This window comes from Rana temporaria, chromosome 1, assembly GCF_905171775.1.
Source record: "Rana temporaria chromosome 1, aRanTem1.1, whole genome shotgun sequence".
Taxonomy (NCBI): Eukaryota; Metazoa; Chordata; class Amphibia; order Anura; family Ranidae; genus Rana; species Rana temporaria.
In genome coordinates this window covers 507,721,061-507,740,903 of record NC_053489.1, presented here as the reverse complement: position 1 = coordinate 507,740,903, position 19,843 = coordinate 507,721,061, and positions in this window count along the sequence as shown.

The following is a 19,843-nucleotide window of genomic DNA, read 5'->3' as shown; positions in this document are numbered from 1 at the left end:
TCAGAAAAGTAAGCCATCTATTCTATTCATGTCATTTATTTCTTCCACATTGTGAAATACAAATGTCACACTGAAGATTTTACAGTATGGGTAATATTCTCATGAGGAGCTGGTATTTAAATATTGTATATGCAACAGAGATTCTAGAGATTTACAATCTCTGGTTCCCACTCCCAGGTGATTGCCAACAACCAAAGTTCTATTATACCATATCTTATGAACTGATAAGTTGGCCTGGCGTGTCTTGAAGTACATTGAAGGTGTTCTAATGTTTTTTTCAAGTTCTACATATCCTACCAATATGTACAAATGCCCCATCAGCACTCCTTACCAATGAAGTCTTTATTCATGTGGGTGCCTCTGAATTTCTCCAGTTTTTGGAGATACCAATGTACCACTGAGCATGAACACCACTAATTCCGCATACACACGACCAGAATTTCCGACAACAAATGTTCGATGGGAGCTTGTTGTTGGAAATTCTGACCTTGTGTAGGCTCCATCGGACATTTGCTGTCGGAATTACCGACAACAAAAGTTTGAGAGCTGGTTCTCAAATTTTCCGACAACAAAATCTGTTCTTGTAAATTCCGATTGTGTGTAGACAAATCCGAGGCACAAAATTCCACGTATGCTCTGAATCAAGTACGAGACGGAAGCGCTCGGTCTGGTAAAACAAGCGTTCGTAATGGAGATAGCACATTCCTCACGCTGTAACGGCCTGAAAAGCACGAGGCTGAAAAGCGCAAATTGTCTCTCACCAAACTAACTTCTACTAAACTTCTACTAACACACCTGGTATTGAACTTCCCTTTAATAGTGACGTCGTATGTGTTGTATGTGACCGCATTCTTGGCGATTGGAATATACGGCAACATTTGTGTGACCAGTGTATGCAAGACAAGTTTGAGCCAAATTTCTGTCTGAAAAAAATCCACGGTTTTCTTGTCAGAAATTCCGAACGTGTGTCCGCGGCATAAGACTTCACATTCCATTTTATTTCTTAAATCCCCAGACACCACCCAACACACATCAAGAGGCACCTACCCTGGACCAAAGGTCTTTATGAAGACAGACATATTCACAGCAAGTTTCCAGAGGGGTTGCTGAATGAATAACACCAACATCACACACCATTAGTAACACTGAATTATTTTTAATTCAAACCCCTTTCCTTTTCAATACCAGTGATTAAACTATAGGCGTTCATCTTCTTTAGAACTCTTTCTTTTGTTTTCAATGTATGTTTTTCTCTATTCAGTGGAGAAAGAATACAGGTTTTACAGATAGAAAGTAAGACCGCGTACACACGACCGGTCCAAACCAATGAAAACGGACTGAAGGTCAGTTTCATCGGTCCAAACGACCGTGTGTACGGCCCATCGGTCTGTTGTCCTTGGGACAAAAATTAGAGAACTTGCTTTAAAATCGAACCGATGGACGGCTTACCATCGGTCAAAACCGATGGTTAGTACACAAAAGCATCGGTTCAAAACCCGCGCATGCTCAGAATCAAGTCAACGCATCCTTGGAAGCATTGAACTTCGTTTTTTTCAGCACGTTTTGTGTCACCGTGTTCTGACCCGATCGGTTATTGAACTGATGGTGTGTACGCACATCAGACCATCAGTCTGCTTCATTGGTGAACCGATGAAAACGGTCCATCGGACCATTCTCATCGGATGGACCGATCGTGTGTACGCGGCCTTAGAAGATCCTGGCTTGTCCAGTGCACTGTCAATACTAATGAAAAAAAAGGAAACATAAGCTCTCAGAATGATGTTCAACTGTGTTTCCCTCCATCTTTAATGTATTTGTCATATATTATGTGCTTGTTTGGAAACCTCTTACCAATTGCTTAACAATGGCATCCTTAAACTAAATCTTAACATCAGTTAGCAATGCTAAAGCACTCTTCAAGGGGTTGTAAAGGTGTGTTTTTTATTTTCTAAATAGGTTCCTTTAAGCTAGTGCATTGTTGGTTCACTTACCTTGTCCTTAAATTTCCCTTCTAAAATGTTGTTTTCTTTGTCTGAATTTACACACCTGTTCCTCCTCAGTAAGCTGTTCTGCCTGGCGAACCCCCAGCCAGTGGATGATATAGAGTGGAAATAAAGGTGGCCTCATTATAAATTGAAGTATCTATAAATTTGGTTTTAGGTCATTAACAGTATTTTTTTTTCCTTGTTTGAGCTTTTTAGTAGCTAGCGATATGTAGCAAGTGGAAGAGGTGTTGAATCGAAGTGTGAAATTCACATATTAAAGCCTGAAAATGCTTAGTCTTGTACGTTTTATGATATATATATATTTTTTTAAAAGGCAGCCTGGTTCCATTCTTGCAAAACTACATAGACTTTGTTTTGGGGGAACAGCAGATTGTCAGGGTTACCCTGGGGGAGTCATAGGGTGGCAATGTGTAGGGCTGTAGTGACATCATCATGTTGCACATGTCAGCTCAGGTCCCTTGCCTATTTTATGCTGTATTATGTGTATGCAAAAAGAAGTGCACATAGGTGTGTAAATGTGATTATTTATATTTTAATAAGACCTGTGAATTTATCGAAAGCACTATGGAATGTGTCTCTGTTTTTTTCTGAGCTATGACAGCCTGGAGCTTTGGTCCTGCATATGTCAGTTCCTGACTACTAATTAACTCTTGAGGGGGAAGAAGTGCTATTTTTACCTTATTTCATGCTTAAGGTCTATCGCCAAAGGAGGACATCAGTCTACTAATGAGAGGAGTGCGAGTTTTACACCAAGGGTGGCACATTACAGGAAGATGTGGAGTGAAGTGAATTTGCAAGACATCATTTGTGTACATATTTGAAGTGAATATCCAACTGTGGAGAGGTTTCCCTGGGTGGTTGTTTTTCATTTGTCCAGATTACACGGATCATATTGGTTTATTATATTTCAGTACTTTAGTATTACCTTATATACTCGAGTATAAGCCAAGTTTTTCAGCACATTTGTTGTGCTGAAAATGCCCCCCTTGGTTTATACTCAAGTCACCTTTTTGCGCCTGATCTCCCGGACTTTGGGGACCATAGGCATGCGCAAGGGGTGTGCCAGGTGTGCCTGGGCACACCCTAATCCTTGGGTTGGCAACCTGTCAATGGTGAGCAGGTGACAGGTAAACCGAAATCCTTCCTTGCCAACTCTCAGAACCTGGACTGGAAAGGTGGCGGGGGTGGAATTTAGTGAAACCGATTTGTATTTTCCTCCTGCAGCATCAGAAGCTAGGCTTCTCCTCCTCTCCCTTTTGTCAACATTCAGCTGCTACAGGAGGAATATATAAGGGGGGATCGGTACTGATATTTGTCATCCCTCCTTTTCCTTGTTTCTCTTTCTTCTGTTGCCTGGGTCCCCCATGTGCTCCCTTGCTCCCCCTTCCTCCCATTGTTTCAGGCTGGAGAGCGTAGAAGAGGCCGGTAAATATGTCAAACGCATATGTGTTTGAGCTTTGGGGTGCACACCCTAATGCAATAGGCTGCGCACACCTATGTTGGGAACCCAGTACCGACTGTCCGTAGGTCCCCTGGACCCCAAGCTTGGCACACATGTAGCCTCATTTCTCCTCTACAATTGTGCAAAGTTTGTTGTCTGGGGGCCCTACGGCTGGGGAGCACCAATTTTCCAAAGCCGGGCACCCCTTCCATAGACTCCCATATTAAAGTTCAGTCTAGTCATAGACACAGTGAGGCATGGGCACAGTGAGGCGTAGACACAGTGAGGCATGGGCACAGTGAGGCATGGACACAGTGAGGCATGAACATAGTGAGGCATGCACATGGACACAGTGAGGCATGGGCACAGTGAGGCATGGACACAGTGAGGCATGAACACAGTGAGGCATGCACATAGACACAGTGAGGCAAAGTGAGGCACAGTGAGGCATGCAGATGGACACCCTAGGCTTATACTCGAGTCAATACGTTTTCCCAGTTTTTTGTGTTAAAATAAGGTGCCTCGGCTTATATTCGGGTAGGCTTATACTCGAGTATATATGGTAATATCACACATATGCACTTTACTATATAACATATTAAAATAAAATAGACACAGCTGCATTTGCTGATTGATGTATGTATGTATATATGATGTATGTATGTATGTATATATATATATATATATATATATATATATATATATATATTGAAGGCACCATCCCACCAAACGCACTTTAATAATAGTATCTATATATCTACGAATGTGAAATACCAATGAGTGCCACCAGGGTGCTCTCACTCAATAGAGTCCAACACACAAAGGAAAAATCTATATGTGAGACTCCATGAAGGTAAATGACATAGATATATATATATAAAATGTCAGGAAGGCCCCAAAAATAAATATATATGGTAGACCAAGATCCAATGTAAATACAAGCATCTCTCTCTAGGTGGTCTAGCCAATGTTAAGTATGGCCGTCGTTCCCGCGTCGAAATTAGAAATTTCACATCGTTTGCGTAAGTCGTCCGTGAATGGCGCTGGACGACCATTTACGTTAACGTCAAAACCAATGACGTCCTTGCGATGTCATTTAGCGCAATGCACGTCGGGAAATTTTAGGGACGGAGCATGCGCAGTCCCTGTCCCATTTGAATTAGGCGGGCTTGCGCCGGGCGGATTTACGCTACGCCGCCGCAAGTTTACAGGTAAGTGCTTTGTGAATCAAGCACTTACGCTGAAAACTTGCGGCGGTGTAACGTAAATGTAATACGTTACGCCGCCGCAGCGTAGGGCGATTCTACCTGAATCTGGCCCAAAGTTTGAGTTTCCCAAAGAGTCAGGGCAATCATTTGTATATAATTGCCTATACTAATTTTCTAAAAGTGCATTAATCTCTTCCTGTGTCATCTACAGTAGTAGTTTATGTATATGGATAGAAGTGAATGATTCCTTAGTTAGTCTGGCCAGCAACTTCCACATTTTTTCCTTAATATAAAATACTGTAGTTCTCTATAGAAAGATTTCATTTGCTTGCACCTATCTAAGCTTAGGTCAAATTGATGTTTGGCTACTTGCCAGGCCTGTTTATGTGCAAGTGTTATGGATTTATTCAGCCTATGTTGAGCTTTTTTCAACTCCTGTTGACTCGGCGTGACCTTCTTTTTATAAACAGCTGTAAAGAACTTGATTTTGTCTCTAACATATGCCTTTCTGACTTTCCAAAATATGGTGTTATATTTAGGCTGAACATTGATTGCAGAGTATTCCATTCTGTTATCACAGTTTGCTGGAAGTTTTCATTTTTGATGGGAGAACACCAGTGACAAGCCTTGTCTAGTGGCTGAGTCCATCATAACTTCTGAGATAGTGGGGAGTGATAAGATTTTACTGTATCACGAATGTGGGTTTGTATGCCTGACGGAGCACAATGAGGAAATTATGAGGAATGAGGAAATTTGCTGTTCCAAATTGGACTGTCTGTTTGGTCTGCACTTTCAGCTATTGTTTTAAACGGGTTGTAAGGATTTGTTTTTTTTATTTTCTAAATAGGTTCCTTCAACCACTTCCATACCAGGCCTATTTTGGCACTCCTCTCCTACATGCAAAAATAATAAATAATTTTTGCTAGAAAATAACTCAGAACCCCCAAACACTATTTATATATATACAGTGAGGAAAATAAGTATTTGAACACCCTGCTATTTTGCAAGTTCTCCCACTTGGAAATCAGGGAGGGGTCTGAAATTGTCATCGTAGGTGCATGTCCACTGTGAGAGACATAATCAAAAAAAAAAAATCCAGAAATCACAATTTATGATTTTTTAACTATTTATTTGTATGATACAGCTGCAAATAAGTATTTGAACACCTGTCTATCAGCTAGAATTCTGACCCTCAAAGACCTGTTAGTCTGCCTTTAAAATGTCCACCTCCACTCCATTTATTATCCTAAATTAGATGCACCTGTTTGAGGTCATTAGCTGCATAAAGACACCTGTCCACCCCATACAATCAGTAAGAATTGAACTACTAACATGGCCAAGACCAAAGAGCTGTCCAAAGACACTAGAGACAAAATTGTACACCTCCACAAGGCTGGAAAGGGCTACGGGGAAATTGCCAAGCAGCTTGGTGAAAAAAGGTCCACTGTTGGAGCAATCATTAGAAAATGGAAGAAGCTAAACATGACTGTCAATCTCCCTCGGACTGGGGCTCCATGCAAAATCTCACCTCGTGGGGTCTCAATGATACTAAGAAAGGTGAGAAATCAGCCCAGGACTACACGGGAGGAGCTGGTCAATGACCTGAAAAGAGCTGGGACCACCGTTTCCAAGTTTACTGTTGGTAATACACTAAGACATCATGGTTTGAAATCATGCATGGCACGGAAGGTTCCCCTGCTTAAACCAGCACATGTCAAGGCCCGTCTTAAGTTTGCCAATGACCATTTGGATGATCCAGAGGAGTCATGGGAGAAAGTCATGTGGTCAGATGAGACCAAAATAGAACTTTTTGGTCATAATTCCATTAACCATGTTTGGAGGAAGAAGAATGATTAGTACCATCCCAAGAACACCATCCCTACTGTGAAGCATGGGGGTGGTAGCATCATGCTTTGGGGGTGTTTTTCTGCACATGGGACAGGGCGACTGCACTGTATTAAGGAGAGGATGACCAGGGCCATGTATTGCGAGATTTTGGGCAACAACCTCCTTCCCTCAGTTAGAGCTTTGAAGATGGGTCGAGGCTGGGTCTTCCAACATGACAATGACCCGAAGCACACAGCCAGGATAACCAAGGAGTGGCTCTGTAAGAAGCATATCAAGGTTCTGGCGTGGCCTAGCCAGTCTCCAGACCTAAACCCAATAGAGAATCTTTGGAGGGAGCTCAAACTCCGTGTTTCTCAGCGACAGCCCAGAAACCTGACAGATCTAGAGAAGATCTGTTTGGAGGAGTGGGCCAAAATCCCTCCTCCAGTGTGTGCAAGCCTGGTGAAAAACTACAAGAAACGTTTGACCTCTGTAATTGCAAACAAAGGCTACTGTACCAAATATTAACATTGATTTTCTCAGGTGTTCAAATACTTATTTGCAGCTGTATCATACAAATAAATAGTTAAAAAAATCATACATTGTGATTTCTGGATTTTTTTTTTTATTATGTCTCTCACAGTGGACATGCACCTACGATAACAATTTCAGACCCCTCCATGATTTCCAAGTGGGAGAACTTGCAAAATAGCAGGGTGTTCAAATACTTATTTTCCTCACTGTATATATATATATATTTTTTAGCAGACACCCTAGGGAACAAAATGGCGGTCATTGCACGGTAAAGTTAGCCCAAAACAGTAAAGTTAGCCCAATTTTTTTGTATTATGTGAAAAATTAAGTTACGCCGAGTAAATAGATACCTAACATGTCACGCTTTAAAATTGAGCACACAAGGCCGAATCCAACGGACTCAAGATATCTGGGTTCCCTGGACACAATGGTCCAGGGCAGAGGAATATCTGTGATCAGTCCACTACAAGCAGTTTGACATGTAGATTATACCCTTGGAATTAAGCACACGCTAAGAGTGTCATTTATATCTTAGATGACAAAGGCAAATCGATGCAGAGTGTAACTGAATCTTGGAAAGTTTACCTGTTTGGTTGAGCTGTTATGGAAATGCATCTGAACTGTGTGTATGACATTACGTATGCATTGTAATGCTAACCGCATCTCTTCTTTCTGTACTTATCTTAAAACTTCAATAAATATTATTGATTAAAATTGCGCACACTCATGGAATGGTACTTAAAAATCTCCATAGGCGTCGCTTATTTTTTTTTTACAGGCTACCAGTTTAGAGTTACAGAGGAGGTCTAGTGCTAGAATTATTGCTGGCGCTCTAACGCACACGGCGATACCTCACATATGTGGTTTGAACGCCGTTTACATATGTGGGCGGGACTTACGTTTGTGTTTGCTTCTGAGCGTGAGCTACTGGGGATAGGGGCGTTTAAAAAAAAATATTATTTTATTTTTTATTTTACTTAATTTATTTTATTTTTACACTTTACACTTTAAAAAAAAATGTATCACTTTTATTCCTATTACAAGGAATGTAAACATCCCTTGTAATAGGAATGGTTTGTGACTGGTTCTCTTTATTGAGAGATGTGGGGTCAATAAGACCCCACATCTCTCCTCCAGGATGAAAAGCATGAGATTGTGAAAAAAAATCACGGATCTCATGGTTTCAGCCACGATTGCGGCTTTGTTTACATTCCGGTACCCGGGTGTGACGTCATAACATCGCACCCGGGCCGCCGCCGATCATAGAGATGACTGCCTCTCATCCAGCACCGGCAGATAGTTTCTCCGGGTCTCCGATGGCAAGGGAGAGCCCGGAGAAGCACCGGATGGCGGCGGGAGGGGCGGAAATTCAAATCCATGGGCGGGAAGTGGTTAAGCTAGTGCATTGTTGGTTCACTTACCTTTTCCTTTGATTTACCTTCTAAATGTTTTTTTTTCTTTGTTTACTTTGTCTGAATTTCTCACTTCCTGTTCCTCCTCAGTAAGCTGTTCTGGGCTTGTATATGCCGAAAGTCATGGCACCGAATGCGATCTATCCTGCTGTTTTGCCAGGAATTGCTCTATAGAGGACTGTTGGCAGGCTGTGGTGGCGTTGGAAATGGATTTTAATGGGTTGCCCAGTTTTAGACTTTCCACTGGTTCTGTGGGATAACTCCTCTCCTGATGCTCATACATGTGACAACAGTACTGGAAGTTGTAAGATAATTTTTTGCCTATGAAATTTTCTTTCTTTTTTATAGGTGTAAATAGTCCTCCTCGCATCATAAAGTGCTGTTTACAAAGCTATCTGTAAACTCTATGACTGTGAAATTAGGTGCCACTCAGTGTATTTGTCAAGTCCGTTCAAGTATTTGATAAATCCTAAGCACTCTAATAAACATTGCCCCTTTTCATATGCTATTTTGGGGAAGGCATATTGTTTATACTACTGAGTGCTGAAAGACCCTACTTTAACCTAAAATGCACTCAGTGATGAATGCCAGTCATTGTCTTTTGTCCATTTATTGCATTATACTGTATGAATGGCAACATGTGTCAGTCTGTGTCCATCAATGTCAGTCAGTCTGTTTCTGTCTCAGGCGTTATCTATCACTTTGCTTTAGCGTAATACACATAAACTCTCATTCATAGAGGGTAACTTATAAATTGCATACAATTGTCAGTAGTTACTTTGGAATTTATTAACCTTTAGGCCTTATGCACACAGGACGTTATGCCATCTCTCCTAGCCGCCTTTCTTCCTGGCAGCAGCATTTTGGCTGAAAAAACACTTGACACTTGTAAATGTGTGCAAACGGCATGTTTAGGTGCGTCAATCGCTTGGGCGCAGGGGCGGACTGACAACTCATGGGGCCCCCGGGCAATATAAGTTTATGGGGCCCCTGGGCTTACAGATGGCCACCACGCCATGAGGCAGTGCAGAGGCGGGGCAGCTAAAATCTCGGGATTTTCACATCAAAAGCATGTCGGTTTCGGACATATCAGGGACAGATCTAAAATAAACATAGATTTTTTTACATATTGTCCCTGGTTTTACTGAGCCTGGCAACCCTGATGGGGCCCCTAGTGGCATGGGGCCCTCGGGCAGTGCCCAGGTGACTCAATGGTCAGTCCGCCCCTGCTTGGGCGTTAATTAATTTAATTTGGCAGGACAACAATTAAAAACTCCCAGGCCCCGTACACACGGTCGAACATGTCCGTTGAAACTGGTCCGCGGACCAGTTTCCGCGGACATGTCCGACCGTGTGTACAGCCTAGCGGAAAGGTTTCCAGCGGACAAAAGTTTCTTTGTAAGCTAAGAAACTAGTCCGCTGGAAAAATGTCCGTTGGACATGTCCGATGGTTAGTACACATAATCGGACATGTCCGCTGGTTATGACGTGTAACCAGCGTCCCGAAATCCCGCGCATGCGTCAAATTGATTCGACGCATGCGTGGAAGCATTGCACTTCCGTGTTTTAGAACGTTGGTGTCTTCTACATCACCGCGTTCTCTCTGTCCGCAGGGATTTTGGTCTGATGGTGTGTACACACATCAGACCAAAAACTCCAAGGAGACATGTCCGATGAAAACGGTCCGCGACCGTTTTCATCGGACATGTCTCCTCGTGTGTACGGGGCCTCAGATGCCTTATATAGTTTAAAGAGCTTGAAGCCTTGTTGTGTATTAATTTATCACTGAATTCTTTTGGAATCCCAATACCCTTTTGACGGCAGGGTATACATGATTTAATATATAATGGGACATACTTCTCCACCCCAAAACAATAGGGGTTGTTCCTCACAAACAAAATGCAATTTTTATTAAATGACGCATCTTCCAGGAAGGAAAATAGGTTCATTTTGTACAGCAGGAAAGGTCTACAAAAACTATTTTCAATAATTAGTTTTAAATGTGAAGCATCACTAATTATTATGATTCTTTTATATTAATGACTTATTAATTTTTGCTGTTTACATTTCATTTGACTTAATGAGTTTTTAAGTAGATATCTTTTGTTATAATTAGTTGTATCAGTGCTGAGTAAATCCATGGGGCACCCAAATTGATTTTTTATTCTCAAATCCATGCTGTGCCCCAATCTGTGGTGAAAGCAATATTTTACTTGGTGTATGGAGTTTTCATAAATATTAAAGAAAACAGGGAAACAATATATTTATCTTTCATGTATGTCATATGTCTTCTCAGCTTAGGAAGAAAAAGTGCATTGTTAACTTTATTGAAGAGAGAGCACTTTATCTTAATTAGCATCAAACTTTGAGGCTGGCTACAAGATTGGGTTTCAGATCTGAAATTTCCCTATTTAGTATAAATATTAAAGTGTATCTACACCCAAAGAACAATGTGTAATAAATTGGAGCTTTAAAAGTGGTGGCTGCATTATTTTTCTTTTAGGCAGGTACCAAAAAAAATAAGTGGTTGACCCTGATAGAAATCCTGTATTTTGTACCTTCTTGTGAGTTGAACTGAAATCCGAATGATGTGAGATTTCCAAGCTTCTATGAACTACAAACACTTGTACAAACTCACCTATGTACCCATGAAGCAGAGAGAAGAGGAGAAGGGGTTGTTCGTAGTTCAAATCAGGAGTGCAATAAAGCCTAAGGCCTCGTACACACGGCCGAGTTTCTCGGCAAAAACCAGCAAGAAACTTGCTGGGATTTTTTTTTTGCCGAGGAAACCGGTCGTGTGTACATTTTTCGATGAGGAAACTGTCGAGGATCCCGTCGAGCCAAAAAGAGAGCATGTCTTCTTTTTCCTCGACGGGAATGGAGAAACTTGCCTTGTCAAGTTCCTCGACAGCCTAACAAGGAACTCGACGAGCAAAGCGATGTGTTTCGCCCGCCGAGTTCCTCGGTCATGCGTACGAGGCCTCAAAAATAAAAACTTATGTTGCCAACTTATCTGAGGACTGATAAGCTGCAATATATTAAATTTTTTAATGCCTGTGTTGATTATATTGACTCTTTTAGAAGTGGATTATCTTATGTGCAAGCTCACAGGCTCATTTTTAGTTCCACAATTCATTGTGCAATAGCTGTTTTATATCATATGCACAGCAAAAGTTAAACAAGGCATATTAGTTTTGAAAAGGTACAGAAGAAGCTATGAAATCTTTTTGTGTACTTTACACAATAGAGAGAAAAAAGTGGAAAACACTTCTTGGTTTATTAAAAGAGAAAATCACTTTTAAATTATTATTATTAATTATTATTATTAATTATTATTATTATTATTATTATTATTATTATTATTATTATTATTCAAATTGGTTCTAAGGTCAGAAAAAAACTCTCTGGCTGCAGCTTTCCCCCCAGCCCTCCTTAAACTTACTTGAGCCCCCTCTCGAATGTGAACTCAATGTCCGGTTTCCGTTTCATTAGTGCGGTTTTCGTACAACAAAAATCGTCAGAGCAAGACTACGCATGCTCAGAAATGAAAGAATACATTCAACACATTAACTCACTTCTGCCGTTGTATTCTGTCGTACGAAAAGTTTTGTATTGTGAATAACCTCTTTACTTTCGACATGAGACTAGCATGCCACTAAAAACGGACATTCGGTCGTCCGTAAAATCTAATCGGCCCAGATCCACGAAGAAGTTACGTCGGCGTATCTATTGATATGCCGCGTAACTTCTAGGTGGCTCCGCCGTATCTTTGTTTTGTATCCACAAAACAAGATACGCCAGAATGGAGGCTAGATCTGACTGACGTACGTCTCAGTACGCCGTCAGATCTTAGGTGCATATTTACGCTGGCTGCTAGGTGGCGCTTCCGTTGATTTCCGCGTTGAGTATGCAAATTAGCTAAATACGTCGATCCACAAACGTACGTCCGGCGCATTTTTTTACGTTGTTTTAGTAAGGCTTTTTTCGGCGTACCGTTACCCCTGCTCTATGAGGCGTATGCAATGTTAAGTATGGACGTCGGGCCAGCGTCGAATTTTCCGTTGTTTACGTCGTTTGCGTAAAACATTTGCGAATAGGGCTTTGCGTAAATTACGTTCACGTCGAAAGCATTGACTATTTGCGACGTGATTTTGAGCATGCGCACTGGGATACCCCCACGGACGGCGCATGCGCCGTTAAAAAAACCCGTAATTTACGTGGGGTCAAGTTGTATTAACATAAAACACGCCAACATCTTATCCGTTTGAATTGCGCGCCCTTACACAGACACAGTTACACTACGCCGCTGTAACTTATGGCACAAATTCTTTGTGAATACGGAAAATACGCTGTAAGTTACGGCGGCATGGTGTATCTCAGATACGCTACGCCGGCTTTATAGATGCGCCGAGGTACGTGGATCTGGCCCATCATGTGTACGAGGCTTAATTCTACAAAATCAATCCAAGTACATACATTACTTAACCTCCCTGGCGGTCTTCCCGAGACTGACACGGGGTTAGATTTTCTTGCTACTATCGGTAAGCCCGTGTCAGTCACGGGCTTGCCTCGCTAGATCCACAGGCACTTTTTACTTACCTTGTCCCTGGATCCAGCGATGCCACCGCGCTGTGTGAGCGAGCGGGACCTCGCTCGATTCACATAGTGCCTCCGTGTGACGCCGATCTCCGTTCCCTGCGACGTTACAACGCACGGGGACGGAGAACGGCGCCAAATTCAAAAACGTAAACAAACACTATACACACAGTATACTGTAATCTTATAGATTACAGTACTGTATGTAAAAAAAACACACCCCCCCTGTCCCTAGTGGTCTGCCCAGTGTCCTGCATGTCATTTTATATAATAAAAACCTTTTTTTCTCCCTGCAAACTGTAGATTGTCCATAGCAACCAAAAGTGTCCCTTTATGTCAAAAATAGTTTTAGATCAGCTAAAAAACAGCGATAATAAATTATAATCACTTGCAGAATTGTGCGATAGCGATTTGTGGGGAAATTCGTCATAAAAAAATAAAAGTAATGACAGCGACAATTCTGCAACTGAGCAAATTTCAGTGATTTTGATTTGATTACATTATTGAATAATTTTTATTATAATTATATTATTATTTGTTATAATTATTTATAATTATTTATTATATTATAATTTATAATTTTGTTTTTAAAAAAATGTAATACACGGGATGCCTATTAGAATCTTGTTTGGTCAGATTTAAGTGAGTTATTTCTAAAAATTACAGACCTACAATATAAAACGCCAAATTTCCTTGCAAATAATGGTACCGCTTTTAGCATGTTTTTTCTGAAAGAATCATACCGCCAGGGAGGTTAATGACACCCACCCACGGGTCAGGCATTTTACTTGACTGGGGTATTGCCTATGTTACGGCTGCTGTGCCACTTACCCAAATCCCCTTCCTTCTACTTCCAACCTCTTAATCTACTATCATAACACAGACCAAACATCTTTCTTTGGGTTTAAATGGCTAAAGCCGCCCATTTATTAAAACAATCATCAATCTATATATATAAAACTCAACGTGTGTGTGTGTGTGTGTATGTATGTATGTTCCAGCATCACGTCCAAACGGCTAAAGATATTAACATGAAACTTGGCACACATGTTACTTATATGTCAGCAACAAACATAGGATAGGTGGTTTAACCCTTACCCACCCCCATTTGCCATGGCCGGGGTTTTTGTTTAAAGTCCCATGCAAATCAATGGGAAATGTATGTTCCCACATAACTTCTGTACGCCTGGAGATATTTCAATAATACCTGGTACACATATTGTCCAAACGGCTAAAGATATTAACATGAACCTTGGCACACATGTTACTTAAATGTCAGCAACAAACATAGGATAGGTGGTTTAACCCTTACCCACCCCCATTTGCCATGGTCTGGGTTTTTCTTTAAAGTCCCATTCAACTCTATGGGAAATACATGTTACTTCATAACTTCCAAACGGCTGTACATATTTCGATAACACATGTTACTTATATGTCCACTTAAACTATAGGATAGTTAATTTATCCCTTAACTACCCCCATTTGTGAGGGTCGGGGTTTTTGTTTAAAGTCCCATGCAAATCAATGGGAAATGTATGTTCCCACATAACTTCTGTATGCCTGGAGATATTTCAATAATACCTGGTACGCATATTACTTATATGCCAAGTAAAAATATATGACTGTTAAATTAACCTTTACCTACACCCTTATATAAAAGATGGGTATATTTATATTACTATGATTTTCCTCCCGAAAAGGTTAAGATAGGAAGACCGGGCAACACCGGGTATTCAGCTAGTAACAATATAAAACAATCATCAATAACAATATAATCTCTTTACTATATTAACATTACATTCTCAATTAAACAAAAACATAACATCCTGATGTAACTACCAGTTCTTCTACTAGGTCTTAGGATATTTGAAGGCACACTTAAATGACTAAACAGCTGTATCTGGCAACAAATTGCATCTCCACCGCCCCCAGTCACAACTACACCGGCTCAGGGACAATTGTTTATCTTTTCTCCAGCCGATACAGCCAGCTGACCAATCCCATATACTTCTGACTCTTATTTGGGCAGGTACACCTATACCGAAGATGGGCCCAACTCATCGTTTTCCAAAGAGCGAAACCATCCCCGCCTTCAAAAACCCTGCAACCTCTGCTTACCGCTATGACTACACCAATCCCACCCAAAATTACCTGTCAAAGAAATTACCCATGTATAAAAAAATAGGACGGGAGGGTTAGAGAAGCTTGTCCGGTGCTATCCCCTGACCAACTGATGCCAGAGTCAGCACCTCCCCCCACTAGACCCCTATAACCACACCCTACCCCACCCTACGCTCCATCAATGAGTTAAGGCCTGTTCTTCTAAAGACAAACTAAAACTCTTAAATTAACCCCTTCTTTACTACATCTTAGACTGTCAAACCCAGTCATGCAGGCCTTCTGCTTAAAGTGGAGGTTCACCCTCAAAAAATGTTTTAAAATTAGATTCATGCTCATTTTGTCTAGGGGAATCGGCTAGTTTTTTTTAAAAACGAAGCAGTACTTACCGTTTTAGAGAGCGATCTTCTCCGCCGCTTCCGGGTATGGTCTTCGGGTCTGGGCATTCCTTCTTGATTCACAGTCTTCCGACAGGCTTCCGACGGTCGCATCTATCGCGTCACAAGTAGCCGAAAGAAGCCGAACGCCGGTGTGGCTCTATACGGCGCCTCCGCACCGACGTTTGGCTACTTTCGGAAAATCGTGACGCGATAGATGCGACCGTCGGAAGCCTGTCGATCAAGAAGGAGCGCCAAGACCACAAGACCATACCCGGAAGCGGCGGAGAAGATCGCTCTCTACAACGGTAAGTACAGCTTCATTTTAAAAAAAAATAGCCGATTCCCCAAGACAAAATGAGCATGAATCTAATCTTAAATTTTTTTTTGTGGGTGAACTACCGCTTTAAGCTGTGCCTGCAGCTCCTGGCCTATATCTGTACAGGTGGTTGCAGTTGTGGAAATTTGCGTGGGTCCCACAGAGGCACCACCCATGCAAGTGTAAACCTAGTTTTAGTCCCCCTCTAACAGGAAGTCAGATCACAGCACCAAAACAAAAGAAATGTGGTGAATGAAGATGTGGAGAGGGCTGAGAGCAATAGAAGGTACTTTTTTTTTTTTTTTTTATTAAAAACACCTATTTGAATTTGAATTTTCTTTTGACCATCATTTATTCACTTTAAGTAAACCATCAATGTTATTTAGAGTTTCAAAATGAACATACATTTTTATTTTTGCCAGAATAGGCCAAGAGCGAATAATAGCTTTGAAACAGATTTTCATTTTATGAAGTACATAGAAAAAAAAAATAGTGTTCCAAAAAAAGCTTTTGTTTGCTTTTCTGGCTCTCTGCCAAGATTTGATCATTTGCAGATGTTTTACATCACGTGCTGAATTCTCTGTCTGCATTTCTTAAATATTTATAAGCCTGAATACATCAAAAGTTGTATTGTTAATAAAATGTCTTGCTTTCCTCCATTTCCTCTTCACAATGTAAAACCTACTCAGGTTACATGCAGACTTTATTCTACCTACAATATATAAAGGGAGACGTTAATGCTGCCCATCTGGACCAAACTCTGCCCTTTGTGAATAATCCATCCATCCGGTCAGCCATCCAAGCTGTTGTAGAGTAAATGCCTTTCTTCATTTATTTAAAACACGCTTTTAAGAGCACCAGGCATGATCAAACCTGCCTGGGCTTAGTCTGAGCTGGGTTTCACAAGCTCAGTGGGAATTCTGCAAACCCCGACCTTAGTGATGAACTCTATATAAGACTGTGGGAGACAAATATTGTTATTTTTTACAGTGGCCATTTACAAGGCTAATATGCAAACTGATGTATAAAGAGCACTGCCAAGGGGCACATGTGCCACTGCAAAAAAATATATATATTTTTAAATATCGTTCAGCTGAAAGATGATTTTTTATACAACTTAAAAGGCAACATTGAAAATAAACATATCCTTTAACCACTTGCTTACTGGGCACATAAACCCCCTTCGTGCCCAGGCGAAATTTCAGCTTCCGGCACTGACTGACATTTGCGCGGTCGTGCGACGTGGCTCCCAAACAAAATTGACGTCCTTTTTTTCCCTACAAATAGAGCTTTATTTTGGTGGTATTTGATCACCTCTGCGGTTTTTATTTTTTGCGCTATAAACAAAAAATAGCGACAATTTTAAAAATATATATATTTTTTACTTGTTGCTATAATAAATATCCCAATATTTATTTATTTTTTTTAAATATTTTTTTTCTCAGTTAAGGCCGATACGTATTTTTCGACGTATTTTTGTAAAAAAAAAAACGCAATAAGCGACTGGTTTGCGCAAAAGTTATAGCGCCTACAAAATTGGGGACAGAATTATGATTTTTTTAATTATTTTTTTTTACTAGTAATGTCGGCGATCTGCGATTTTTATTGGGACTGCGATATTGCGACGGACGTATCGGACACTTTTGACACAAATTTGGGACCATTCACATTTATACAGCGATCAGTGCTATACAAATGCTCTAATTACTGTATAAATGTGACCGGCAGTGAAGGGGTTAACACTAGGGGGTGAGGAAGGGGTTAAATGTGTAACCTGGGTGTGTTCTAATTGTGTGGGGGGTGACTGGGGGAGGTAACCGATGCTGTGTCCCTATATACAAGGGACACAGATCGGTCTCCTCTCCTCTGACAGCACATGTCCCAGCGATGCGCCGGGACAGTGTTTACCCGCTGCGCGCCCCCCAGAGGCGCGCGCGGGTAATGCACTTTAAATGACGTCCAAAGACGTCCAGTTGGCACCTGAGAGCTGCGCTGTTGACGTCTTTTGTCAATAGCGCGGGTCTCAAGTGGTTAAACAACATGCTTGAGGGATGCTTTAAATCGGTTTGTGATTTTTACCCACAGGCAGTGGTGGCTGGAAAAGAAATGTTTTGGGGGGGGCGGCAAACAGTATGTCAACCCCCCCATCGGTCAGTCGGTCAGTAGGTAGCACTTACCCCATCACGGGAGGCTTCCCCTGCTCGACGGCCTCCCATTCTTCTGCTCTCCACAGGTCATCACGGCGATGGCAGCTTCTGTTTCCTCCCTGCTCCTTGGCGGCCAATTGGGAGTCTTCTCTTTACTGGCAATCGGAAAACAGGTCTCAAAACCGCTTTTGATTGGCCGGATTGAGGATCAGAATATGCATTCACTGTTGTAGCACACCAGGGTGGGATCAGAGCACACTCTCTGCGACCTGAGCCCACCCAATTTCGAAGCCTATTAGAGCATTTGGCTCTAATCAGGTGCTTTAAAAAAAACCTGACCGCTGTAATTTATGCACCTGGTGCCCTGATGGTGGCCGGACTCATGAATAGGGGGCGGCCGTGGTGGACATAGATAGACTCATTATTCATATAGGGGGTGGCAAGGAGAGAGGGGGCATCGCCCAGGTGCCCCTAATGGATGGGCTGCCACTGCCTATAGGTAAGCCTAGAATAAGGATAAGCCTAGAATAAGGCTTACCTGTAGGTAAAATTAATATCTCATGAACGTGCACCGTAGGAGATATTTACCCTAAATGCAGCCGGCGATGTCACTGGCGCATGCGCTGTGAAGATCCGGCATATCATAAAGGGAGGGCTTGTGTGTGCATGACGTCATTGCGGCTCTGGCCACTCACTCACCCAGAGTCCGTCAACCCGGGAAGGAGACTGGAGGAAGATGGAAGCCCTCTCAGCGTTGACAGTGCACCACTGAAAGGACTTAGTTTTAAGGAAAGTTTTTCATAATGAGCTAGTATGTGATGCATAGTAGCACATTTTCGTATTATTTTGCAGGGGGATGTTCTTTTTTTTATTGCAGAGGTTTACTACAGCTTTAAAGCTGCAGTAGTGTATGGAAAACAATAAAATGACAAAAAATACATTAAAAAAAATATGGTTCCCCTAAAATTCCACTTAGACCCTCCTCTGGGCATAAGGGATGGCTGACCGGGAAAAGGTTGTTGCCACATCCTTTTGCACCAGATCTGAACACAAATGTTTTGATTTACTAATGCCAAATAGACAGTTTGCAAAGTGCAGTTAAACTCTGCAAGAGCAGTTGTTCCAAAATGTAGTAAAATACTGTAGGTAAAACTCCACTTTGCAAAGAATATCCAATCACGTGATGGCAAAATAATAAAAAAAAAACATATTTGCTTGCACATGATTGGGTGATAGAAGTCAGCAAATCTTTTGCTCATTTACTAAGCTCCGGAGCAACTTCACTTTGCAAAGTGCATAGTCTGTTTGCCTTTAGTAAATCAACCCCAATTGTTTTTAATATTGGGTTATCATGCATGCAGGCAGCAAAGTATCCCCTTAGCAAATATCCACTAAACAACTAGACCTGTTTGTCCACCCAAATTCCTGGATTCTGTAGTATAAACTCATTACCGGGATTGACCAACATGTTGATCCCAAGCTGTCTGTTTTTTTACAGATGTTAGACATTTAGGTGGGTGAACTTCTCCATTTTTTAGTGGGTACATGCAAGAGGGAGGCTTTGTGGAAAACATGACCAGGATAGGTTCTCCTCAAACCCATATCTGACCCAAAACCAAATCTCACCCCTAAAATGCACCAAAGACTAAATAGGGTGAATGGGGCACAGAAGTGGTTATAAACCTGATTCATAAAAATTGACCTAAGCACATATGTCTGTAGTGTTTTCTTAAATCTCTCCTAAAGCACTAAGTCCAGTGTCTTTCTGCTGCTCTGTTCTTCTGCTATCAGCATGATAACTTCTGACAAGTTATCTGTCAGTCAAGATAAAACCAGCCCAAAATTTGTGTCGGCGGAG